This window comes from Lontra canadensis, unplaced genomic scaffold (assembly GCF_010015895.1).
Source record: "Lontra canadensis isolate GAN:19392208 unplaced genomic scaffold, GSC_riverotter_1.0 scaffold109, whole genome shotgun sequence".
Classification (NCBI taxonomy): Eukaryota; Metazoa; Chordata; class Mammalia; order Carnivora; family Mustelidae; genus Lontra; species Lontra canadensis.
The window spans coordinates 3065052-3077876 of record NW_022631103.1 but is presented as its reverse complement, the minus strand read 5'-3'; positions in this window follow the sequence as shown (position 1 = coordinate 3077876).

Genomic DNA, 12825 nt, shown 5'->3' with positions numbered 1-12825 from the left:
ACAAAACAAACCTCAGAGTGGAATATTATTCAACCCTAAAAAGGAATGAAAATCTGACATATGCTACAGTATAATGAACTCTGAAGATGTTATATTAAGTGAAATAAGCCACATGTAAAAAGATAAGCGCCATATGATTCCACTTATATGAGACATCTAGAACAGGCAAATTCCTCTTCTCTCCTAAAGAGAGAAAGTTGAAGAGTAGATGCCAGGGGTCAGGTGAGAGGAGATAGAGAGTAATTGTTTAATGCATACAGAGTTTCTGTTTGGGACGAGAAAAAAGGTCTAGAAGTGGATAGTGATGAGGATTTTCCAGCATTGTGAGTGCACTTAATACCACTGACTTGTATATTTAAAAAAAGATTAAAATAGTAAATTTTATGTTAAATACATTTTACCACAAAAAATGTAAAAAAAAAAAAAAAGTGCTTTGGAGAAAAGAAAGCCTGAAAGGAAGATGGGTGTGCAGGGGTTAATTTTAAAGATTCACTTATTTATTTATTTTAGAGGAAGAGCACATGAGCTGGGGGAGGGGCAGAGGAAAAGAAGAGAGAATCCACAAGCAAACTCCCTAGCTGAGTGAGAAGGAGGTCATCGTGGGTGTGGAGACGCTCAATCCCAGGACTCTGAGATCAGCCCTGAGCGGAAATCAAAAACCAGCTGCTTAACTGACTGAGCCACCCAGGTGCCCCGTATGGGGGTTAATTTAATTTTATTTATTTATTTTTAAAGATTTTATTTATTTATTTGACAGACAGAGATCACAAGTAGGCAGAGAGGCAGGCAGAGAGAGAGGAGGAAGCAGGCTCCCTGCTGAGCAGAGAGCCTACTGCGGGACTTGATCGATTCCAGGACCCTGTCTAAAGCAGAGGCTTTAACCCACTGAGCCACCCAGGTGCCCCTGGGGGTTAATTTTAAAAGGGAGGGATTAATGGGGTTCCTGAGTGGCTCAGTCGGATAAGCATCTGCCTTCAGCTCAGGTCATGATCCCAGATCCTTGGAGTGGGAATCCTGCTTCTCCCTCTCCCTTTGCACCCACCGCCCCCCCCACCCCAGCTCCTGTGGTGCACGCTCTCTCTCTTTCAAATGAATAAATAAGATCTTTAAAAAAAAAAAAAAAAAAAGAAAGAAGGAAGGAAGGAAGGGATTGCTGAGGAGATGGCAGTTTCATAATCAGTGGAAGAAGCCAGCCTTGTGACTCTCTGGGAGCAGCATGTCCCAAGCAAAGGGACCTCACATGAAGAGGCAGCATGGTAAGACAGACACAACACACCTTTTTGTGCCTCAAGTTTCTCGGTTTTGTGATGGGGATCATAAAACCTATCTCATTTGGTATGATGAGGATTCGGTGAAATAATGCACAAGAGATACTCCAGGACAGGGCCTGGTGCCAAGCTCATCCCTAGCCATGGTGTGAGCTCAGCCATCCCGGGGTTTATGGCCAACATCTGCTCTGATATGTTTGTTTGGCACGTGTGCTGTATGGGTTGTTAGTATTTTGCCATCACCCCTGGCCAGCATATAGTAAGTGCCAAATAAATAATTTTTTTCCTGGCTCCTCGATCTTGGTACGGGAAGTGTTAAAACGTATGAAAACACTGAACATGGTACTTGACACATTGATGGTAATCAATAAATGTTAGCTTTCTCCATTTAATTGTCAGTCACTCTCATTCATAAGAAATAAATAAGACACAGAACCTGTTCTCAAGATGTGCATTATCTCAACCGCCAGGCATCTAGCAAAACATACCAGTGAGGGTTTAGTCCATCCCTGGAGGTTTGAGGAGGAGGGGGCTGTGGCCAGGGTGCATGGAAAGGCCTGGCAGAGGACAGGGACTGTAGCTAAGCCTCTCAGCCAGGCTGGTACTGGCATAAGTGGTCAGGGAAGGGACTAGGCACCAGCACTGTGGTAGGACTCTGCTTTGTGGTTGGAAAGCACCCAGTGGCTTAAACAGCAGAAAGTTATTTTCTCACCATTCTAGGGGCTGGATGCCTAAGATCAAAGTGTGACAAGACCAGTTTCTCCAGGGGCCTCTGTCTCCTTGGCTTACCAATGGCCGTCTTCTCCATGTCTTCACACGGTCTTCCTTCTGAATGTGTCTGTGTCCGAATTTCCTCGTTTTATAAAGACACCAGTCCAACTGGATCAGGGCCCACTCCAGTGACCTCATTTCTCTTTAAAGTCTATCTCCATATGCAGATACATTCTGAGGTACTGGGGAACAAGATTCAGCCCGTAACATCCTCAAACTTTGATTGGGTTTGGCCAATGGGGAGCATTAACAAGAGGTTCGAGTGTGAAGGGGAGTGAGTTTGGGTATTTATTTCCCTAGTTGCCGTCTCAGGGTATCACTAAGGACTAAACCACTATCCTGTCAGGCAGTCCTCTCTCTACAGCCTCCTATTCCCCCAACCCTGTCCTCTCCAGGGTCCTGTTAACACTTCCTCCCCCTCCTCCTTCGGAAAGGGGGGTTGCCCGGTAACAGCTATCCCTGGCGATTATCCTTTACCTACCCTACACCTTGAGAAGTAGAGCTTTTATTAAACTCTCCTCCGGTTGTACAGTTTGAGTGTGCCATCTGTTTCCCTCTGAGCTGCTGACTGCCGGGGCGAGGGGCAGCACAGGGAAAAAAGAATCATGCTGGTGCTCATGCTGAACTTCACACAGGATGCGGCCTCCGTGGACTCTCTTAGACTTTGATTCCTCAGAGTTCTTTGTGGCACCCTCTGCCGATTGCTTTCTCCACTTAACCCAGAAGCAGCCTGATGCAATGGAAGGAGCAGAGGAGTCTGAGTAGTAAAGCTCTGGTCTGGGAGCGCCTGTGTGGCTCAGTCGGTTGGGCATCTGCCTTCGGCTCAGGTCATGCTCCCAGGGCCCTGGATCAGGCTCCCTGTGCAGTGCGGAGCCTGCTTCTCCCTCTCCCTCTGCCTGCTGCCTCCCTTGCTTGAGCTTGCTCACTCTCTCTCTCTGTGTCAAATAAATATATATATATATATATATATATATATAAAAAATATATATATATATAAAATATATATATAATATATATTCAAATATCCAAATATAGATATTTGAATATATATTATATATATTATTTATACTTTATATATTTTACATATATATATATATATATATATATATATATATAAGCTCCGGCCTGAAAGCCAGCTCCTTCCCACACCCTGGGAAGGATGACAGCGGGCAGGTCCCTCTCTCCTATCCTTCCATTTCCATAATTGTCAAATGTAATAGAAGCCGCAAACATTTTGTTTTCAGGGATTGACTACATTAAATGAGGAAGCAAATGTTCAATAAATGTTTCATTTTTTTTTTTTCCTGAACAGAAAGAGTCTCTGGTGTAACTCTATTCTGGAAACCCCTGTGGGGATCCTGATGAAACAGAGGCAGCCAAGAAAGAGCGCCAGTCGGGTATGAGGGGCAAGAGGAGTCATAGGCTTCCCACTGGGTGGTTTTCCAGTCATTTCTCTGTCCTCCGCCCTGCTCCCCATCCCATCGTGGCCACTGGGGTGTAGACACTGCCACCCCTCCAGCCTCATCCGAGGCCTCAATGCCTTATCTCCCAAAGTCCACCACACCAGCTTCTTGCTGTTCTTTCCACCTTCCATACACCTCTGCCTCAAGGCCTCCACCCGCATCTCCTTTTGCTTAGGAGACTCCTCTCTCCCTCTGCCTGGCGAATTCCTGCTTATCCTTGGAAACGCAACGCCAGCAGTTTTTCCCCAGGGAAAGCCTCCCTGATTCCTGCTCCTTCCTCACAAGGATCAGATCCCCCATTGCACGTTTTCTAACCTCCTGCAACTTCTCCTTCATATCGTTATTAGAATCGTGATGAAGCCATTCACTTAAAATTAATGGCCCACCTCTATATTTCCCGTTACATGGAAGCTCCATGAGGGGAAGGGGTTGTGTCTCCCTTATAACGATGTCATGACGATGTATAGAGTGGGCTGCCTGGGGACCTACTCAGATCCAGCACTTGTCAGCCATGTGACTTGGGGTATGTTACTCTCTGTGCCTCAGTTTTCTCATTTGTAAGATGGGGATAAGAAGAGTACCTAATTAATGGGGATTATCATGAATGTTAACTGTGTTAATAAATGTAAAGTTTGCATTCCAGGATCTGGACCCAAATGTTAACAATGCCTTTGAGTTCTCAGTTGGCTCTTGATAAATAAATGTGGAATGACAAGACATTAAGAGTGCACTGTGGGACAAAGTTAAGATGAGGCCTGGCCCCTTCAGTGTGGTCTCTGTGGTATGACACATAGTCTCAGATTCCCAGAACAAGGGAGGCTCCTTGGCAATCTTCATGCGAGGGGGGGTGGTGCCCTTGAACCTTCCATACATGTAAGGGAGTCTCAGCAATGAGAAGTCTGGCCAGTCACTGCTGGCTGGGATTGTTGGATGGATCATAAGGAAAATGGTGCAGTTAACTTGTTTATGAATTCAGCTTTAGACCCCTCTACTTCTGGTCTGAGGCAGCCTTGAAGACAAGGTAGCAGAGGTGTTTGGGCTGTTTGCCTTTAAGACATAGGTAACAGGGAATGTTTGGAAACCACGTCTTTTTATGTTCTGTGACCAGAAATCAGGAGACCTAGTTCCTGGGTATGTATCCTGGAGGAAGTGGTCCAACCATCTCAATTTCCATATTCATTAAGTAGGAACAGTAACACAGTATTGCCATCTTATTGATTACTTTTATCTAGGTCTAGTGGACTTCATTAGGAGAGAGTAAATTAATGTGTGAGCATGTATGTGCACACACACACAAGCACACTTGTGTGCCTTTACATGCACACAAGCATTCGCATACCACAGACAAAATAGTCATCACAAAGCACATGCATTAAATCTCATTTCCTTAGTTAGAGAAATCTTTAAGACCATTAGCTATGATCAATTCACACCTCCTCTATAAACCATTATAATAATCCTGATTATCTGGTTTCTTGATTTGAAACAAATTAGAAATTGGTTAGTAGGATGAACCAAAAGAAGGCCATGGACAAGAGAAAATTGGGGTGCCTGGATAGCTCAGTCGGTGAAGCGTCTGCCTTCAGCACAGGTCATGATCTCAGGGTCCTGGGATAGAGCCCCAGTCAGCCTCCCTGAGTCAGGCTCCCTACTCAGCAGTCAATCTGCTTCTCCCTCTCCTTATGTCCCTCCCTGTTCTTGTGCTTTCTCTCTAAGAAAGAAATAAAATCTTGGGGAAAAAAAAAAAAAAGAGAGAGAGAACAGAAAATACTGCCATAGCAGGAATACCAGCCACAAAGAAATGACATTACTTTTTATATCCTGGTAGTTTCTGGTCATTTTCTTTTAAGAGCCAACACTCTTCAAAGTCTCTTTGATGATATCATTATTTTTTAAAACAATCACATTTTAAAACCTGAAGAACCCAAATGATGCTCTAGTCCAAAGTTCTTATCCTCTGATGGGAGAGTTCAGGTTTCAAGTGATGAAGATACAAAGGCAGCCTACAGCTGAATCGGGTTAGAACCCCACTCTTCTCTGCCAAGTGCATTACTTCGCTCCTCATTTTATCGGTCAACATATACAGTTAACACCATTAACTGCCCTGGTCTCTACTGGACACAGAGCCTCTGACCTCCAGGGACTTACAGACCGTCAGGAGTCTTTCTCTGCATGAATTTCACCGCTAAATTATTCATTATCATTTTAGGCATTTTTAGATATGATCATTGGTACCTTCAGGCTCAACTGCTTCTATGTGTATGCCAAGGACACAGAGATCTTCAGGATGTGTTCCTTGTGACCCTCATTCACAGCAATGTGTGCTCAGAGTAGGATATTTTAAAATATCAATCAAGAACACGTTGGTAAGTGCTTACCATGTGCCTAACACTATTATGGGAATTTCAAGTGACAGGGAAAAGAAAAAGACTGATATTATTTTCTAGGAAATCATCATAGCCATAGACGAAATGGAGGAAGGAGGTTTCCAGGGCAAGCTGACTGCTGAGAGAGTAGGGACCAGAAATCTGCCATGCCCTGAAGTCTGGCTTTTTCCTATGGCCTGTGCACATAGGTCTGACCTCCGTGTGCCTCATCTGGAAAGTGGGGATAATAATACTACCTATGTCTTAAGGTGGTCCTGAGCATTAGAGAAAATATCTATCGAGTACTTAGTATATTTCCTGGGGCATAGTAAACATTCAGTAAACACTGGCTTTAGAGTTTCAGGTTCTACAGTAGAGACCGAGTGTAATCGATGAGTTTGTTCCATGGCACATCGAAAATTTATTGAGTGCTGCTCTGTGCTAGGCTGTGTGCTGGGTGATGAGAGTAAGGTGGTCGGTAAAAGAGACCATGTCCTGAGACAGTTGACCACCTAGAGCAGGGGTCAGCAAACTCCAGTTCTGGGACCCTATGTTTTTTTTTTTAAGATTTTATTTATTTATTTGACAGAGAAAGCGATCACAAGTAGGCAGAGAGGCAGTCGGGGGGTGGGGGAGCAGGCTCCCTGCTGAGCAGAGAGCCCGATGAGGGGCTCGACACCAGGACCCTGAGACCACGACCCGAGCCGAAGGCAGAGGCCCAACCACTGAGCCACCCAGGGGCCCCTGGGACCCTATTTTTGTCAACAAAGTTCTATAGGCAGAATTGAATAGTTACAACAGAGTCAGTGTGGCTCCCAGTGCCTGAAATAATTGCTGTGTGGCTCTTTGCAGGAAAAGTTTGTCAACCCTTGTTCTAGAGACCTGCTATTCTGTGTGTGGTTCCCAGACCACAGGATTAACATTGGCTGGGGACAGTGATAAGAAATGCAAAATCTCGGGCCCCAACTCAAACCTTCTGAATCAGAATCTGCATTTTAATATGGTCACAGAGTTCTTTGAACACACAGTAAACTTTAATAAACATTGCATGGGGGGAAGTCAAAGACATTTAAGTAAGTTATTTATCTGGGTAAGAGAAAGTGTTATGATGGAGGCTGGTATAAGGAACTGTTTCTAAAGCATTTGCTTTGGAAGGCTGTGTGGATGTTCCTCAAAAAATTAAAAATAGAACTACCCTATGACCCAGCAACTACACTACTGGGTATTTATCCCAAAGATACAGATGTAGTGAAAAGAAGGGGCACAAGCACCCCAAAGTTCATAGCAGCAATGTATACAGTAGCCAAACTATGAAAAGAGCCAAAATGCCCTTCAGTAGATGAATAGATAAAGAAGATGTGGTCCATATACACAATGGAATATGACTCAGCCATCAGAAAGGACTAATGTCAACATGGGTGGGACTGGAGGAGATCATGCTGAGTGAAATAAGTCAGGCAGAGAAAGTTAATTATATGGTTTCACTTATTTGTGGAACATAAGGAATAGCATAGAGGCCATTAGGAGAAGGAAGGGAAAAACGAAGGGGGAGAAATTGGGGTGGGATACAAACTGTGAGAGACTGTTGGCTCCAGGAAATAAACCAAGGGTTTTAGAACAGAGAAGCGTGAGGGGATGGGTGAGCCCAGTGATGGATTTTAAGGAGGGCGTGGATTGCATGGAGCACTGGGTGTTGTACACAAACAATGAATCTTGGAACACTACATCAAAAACTAATGTACTGTATGGTGACATAATAAAAAAAATTTTTTTTTTAAAATAAAGCATTTACTTTGCATCAGGGGCTGGCCTAAATGATGTACATACAGCACCTTATTTAGTTCTAACAAGGATTAAGAAGAGGATGCTCCCTTTAACGTTGGTTGAGCAAACCTTGGCTTAAAATGGCCAGGTGATTTCAATCAAGGCTTTCAGTCAGTGAATGGCAGAGCTGGAGTCTGAAGTCTGGTCTACGAGACTGCCAGCCGTTTGCCCTTCACTGTCATGTTCTGCCTCCTAAAAGCAACACACGAGAGAGAATAAGGAGAGATTTCACAGAGAAATCTTACAGAGTTGGCTCAGTGCCTACATCAGTAAGGGTCTAATCAGGAAAACAAAATCCACTCAAAGAATGTAAAACAGAGGAAATCTAATTGAGAGAATCGGTTACACAGCGATGGAGGAGCTGGAAAGGCGTCAGGAGATGGCGAGGCGTTCTGCAGTTAGCAGCCAGCGGCAAGTTGCCACCACCCATAGGCTGCAGAGAACTGAGGGGGTGATGTCCCTGGAGCCCAGCAGCCAGAGTTGCCAGGGAGAGGCTGAACCCCTGTGGGCCTTCCTAGCTGGAGATCTAGCCCCAGGAGCCCAGAGCTGCTGGTCGTGTTGCTCAAGGCAGAGCCGAGGTGGAGAGTCATGTGCTTCTCCCTCCCACCCTGTTTCTCCTCTAGCAAGAAGATGGCTCATGTAGGAGCCCAAAAAACGTGGCCTGCAGGGATCAAGATTCTGCAGTAAAGAGCATAGCAGGGAAAGGGCAAGCAATGGACCTATGAGCAAAAGGGCCAGGGTTGGGGGGGGGCGGGGCTACTGGTACCTTGTCACTTCCTCCCCATGCCAAGAAAAGACCCCAGGCACTATCATAAATTTCCTTCTCCAGACTTTGAGGTCATCTCTCTTTTCATGCCACATATTGCTGTCCTTAGATCATTGTTTTTTGCTTTATCTCTAGTTCTCTTTTCTAGTTTTAGTCCTACGGATGCACCCTTCATTTAAACTGTTGTGTTCCCAAATCCCCTTCTGTCCCTAGCTATGGTTTCTCAGCTTTCCTAATCCCATACTCAGCTGTCTTAGATTCAGATTCCCCATCCTCCCCCCATGCCCCACAAGATTTGATACTTGTCCAGGAGCTTGGACACGACCTTGGATGGGGTCCTGGGTGATGAGAGAGAGCGAGCTCCTCAGACAGAAAAGGGTGATCTGGCCTTCCCAGCAAGGGGAGGCAGATAAAGCTTTAGGCCTAAGAGTGAGTTTAGATTCCACGTTCAGTATTTGGACTTTACCCTGGTAGGCAGCCATTGAAATATTTAAATAAGATGAGATACAATTGTATTTGTATTATGCAAACTTTACCCTTGCTGCAGAATGGTTGTTGCATTAGAAGAAATCAAATTGGGAATAGGGAGTCTGGTTAGAAACCTGTTGCAGGGATAATAGTTGGTTGGTCTATGAAATGTCATAGTAAAAGAGGAAGGTGTGGATTTGAGAGACTGTGGCAGCCAACTGGTGGCTGCCATCCAAGCCTGTCCTTCTCCCACTTTTCTTCAGAGACCTGTTTTTGCTCAGGAGCTTACTCTTCCTATAGACATGGCTCTAGCACTGGACCCTCCCCAGATCACAGAGTGACTCTTGGTAAGTTCAGCCATGGCCACTCTCCTCCCTTTCTTGATATTTTGACTGGGGACATGTGATGCAATTCTGGTTGATAAAAGGAACTGGAAGTTTGCTGGTGGCTAGGGGCAAGGGGTGGTTCAGGGAAGGAGTTTCTTTCTCTTAGAAAGAGATGAGCAAGGAGAAATTCATCTTTTTTGCCTCTGGTTGTGACTGAGGGAGGGAAACATAGACGTTGTGGCAGCCATCTTGGATCTGTGAGAGGTCAGCTGAAGGAGACAAGCCAACCCCCTGGGGATGGAAACACCACTTGTCTTGGAAGTATCACTGAATCTCTTAATTACCCAACTCTGGAAATCTTTGCTGTGAGGCAATAAACATTTAAAGTTTAAGCTGCTTTCAGTCTTCTTAAAAAAAAAAAAATTGCAGCCATAAAATATCTTAATAGATATGGGGAAAAGAATTAGGAGGTCATAGGAGTTGGTGGCTTGATTGGTTGTGGGTGGTCAGGAGAGAGATGTAAGATGAGTCATTAGTTTTGAGCTTGGGTCATTAGGTAGAAAATGATACTAGTTACTAAGATGAAAACCTTAGGAGCTGGTTTTACTAGAATGGTGTGAATAAGAACATGCATGGTTTGAAAAAGAAACAGAAGTTTGATTGGTGTATGTGATAGGTAAGGGGACTGTGATGAGCTGAGGGTGGAAGGGGTCACTGTGGTCACATGTTATATCCTTTAGTGGTGATGGATCTTGGGGATCTCTGTGACATTGGCCATGTTGTTTGACTTTTCTGAGCATCAGCTTCTTAATCAGTAAAATAGAATGAATACTGCCTATCTCATAGAGTAGTCCTCGTAAAGATGAAATGCAATGTACACATCAACCAAACATAGCAATATTATTTGATGGGGCCCAGGAGGGAGGCTCTAGGTGCTTACACGCTGAGGGCTGCACTAGATTTCAGCTGGCAGGAGGGCTGTGACATGGTCAGAAGGTCAGAGGCTGGAGACAAAAAGCTCAAGTCAATTGTCACGGCAGATGTCTAGATCTGTAGTTGTCGTACACCCCAGAGGCTCTGAATCTTTTGTTGAAATGAAAGCTTATTCAAAAGTAAATAAGTAAATAAATAAGTAAATCTTCCCTTCCACTCTTACCTGAGTAACTTTTGAAGGGGTCCCAAGGAATCTATAGCTCTCTATGGGGAGCAGGTTGGAAGTAGCTAATACAGACAGGAAGCACTGAAGAGAATGATTGTGGAAAAGGTTAAAAGAGCGAGATACTCAGGAAGACCACCATTAAAGGGATAGAAGTTAATAAATGTAACACTGAATCAATTTATTCAACTAAACTATTTAAATATCTTACCTAGAGAACTCCTACTCATCCTTCAGAATATAGCTCAAGCATTGCCTCCTCCAGGAAGGCTTCCTTGACCAGCCCCCCAGGGTCCTTTCTCTGTTCCCCCTGTCCAGAGAAATGGCCTTCTTGCTGGCCTTCTGCCCTTCTGACTGTGAGCGGGGCTGGCTGACTTATCTCTATAGCCCCTGTGATGCCAAGCTGAGAACTTTGCCCTTGTCTGAACTGCCCCTCTAAATGAGTACTGGGCAGACTGACTGAGGTGCCAGGCTCAGCATTCAGAGGAAGGAACTGGGGCCTAAGGGCTGAAGGTGGGACTGTTTGTCCACGCTGTGAAAGTTGTAATCTGGGTTAAGGTCAGGAGGAATAGAGAAATGGATGGATTAGAACCCAACTTGTGAAGACTAAATTTAAACCTCAAGGTAAAGGAACCTAATGGTGAGCAAAAAAGAACTGAGGCTTGCTAGGACTGGAAGAGAAAAATAAGATGCAAAGCATTATGTCATGTGTCTGAACTCCTGCAGACAGTAGGAGCCCAGTGGACTTCAAGCCAGGTCTCTGACTCCCCGGCAGGGAAACCCCCTTACCCTGTCCCCTGCCCGCTCTCCACTGGCCCACAAGAATGGGCATGAAGCTGCTGCCTCTCCAGAAAGATTTGTTGATTAAGCGATTGAATGAAACCATTTTGTCTTGATTCTCTTTCTAGATTTCAGTCACTTGTTTAAATGGTGTTCTTCTGACCCTGCTTGGCATTTCAACCACGCAACATCAGTGGGCTTCGTGTCATTACACATCAACACAGGCACATCCTTGCCTCCCGTGGCTCCCCCACACTGGTTCTTGGTGTCCAAGATCAAAGAGAAATATTGTTTCCACCGCAGATGAAGAAACAAGGCTGGCCGCCTTTGATGTCAGGCAGCCGCGGTGTAATCTGTGCCCCCGACTTGCTTTTACTGCCGATGTAATTTGCAGCTGCGATGTCGAGTCTGGGTAATTGTTTCTCCAACCCAAATGCCACTAGTATTTTTTATTTAAGCGGGAATTTTCATTTGGCTAAATAAACAGTTCTTTCCACCCCCAGCGGATGGTGGCCCTGAAACATGGGGGTGCTGGTGGTTTTCAAGAAAACAGAGCCCAGGTAATCAGGAAGCCCTAACAAGAGGCCATTATGTAGAGCGCACCCTTCTTTAACTTCGTCTTTTATGGGAATAGTGTGATTTCAGTTCCATAAATACTAAGAGGTTTACCGCTGGGCACTGGGGCCTTCCATCTCATTCACCTCGGAAATTAAGGCCTTCCCTGCAATGTTTCTTTTTGTCTCTAATATCACTTTAGCTGCCTTTAGGAACTGAGCCAGGACGTAAAGGATTCAGACCATTTTGTTTTTTACAAGGTCAGATTGCTCATGATTCCTAATAGAGAACATTGAAAACCTTTTTATTGAGGGGCTGCCCTCCTTCTAATGTATCTCTCCTTTCAGAAACAGTTGCAGTCAAAGACATTAAGTTAAAACCTTAATCTTGGTTCATAATAATAGTCGTAGTAGTAGCAACAATAGGGGCAGAAAATGCCATGCGCTCATAAACATGTTGCAGACGGAGACCTAGGCCCTGCACCCACCACCCGCTGTTTAACCCTTGCAACAACCCGGCCAGACGGCTGTTTGAGCTCTATTTTGCAAAAGAGCATGGTAAGGCTCAGAGAAATTAAATGCCGTCTTCCCAAACGACACAGGAAGAGAGGGAAGCAAAGCCAGCTCTGAAGCCATCCTTTCTGTGCTATGCGTCAGGACCGTGCTTTTCCTAGGACATGGTATGGATTTTCACAAGAACAAAAATTACAATCGGGTCAAAAGCAACAATGTATGCGATAGGTAGTGGAACAGGCGACCCAGGCCCTATTTTGTTGAGTAGTGGTATATAAAGCGCTTGAGTGCCCAGTTATCCTGTGCCTCTTTCCTCTGCCTACAATGTCCTCCCTACTGTGCGGCCCACTCTGTCCTGCTTTGGATTCCTTCATAGGGAGTCTTTCCTAATCTTTTTTTTTTTTTTTTTAAGATTTTATTTATTTATTTGACAGACAGAGATCACAAGTAGGCAGAGAGGCAGGCAGAGAGAGAGAGAGGAAGGGAAGCAGGCTCCCTGCTGAGCAGAGAACCCAATGCGGGGCTCCATCCCAGGACCCTGAGATCATGACCTGAGCCGAAGGCAGAGGC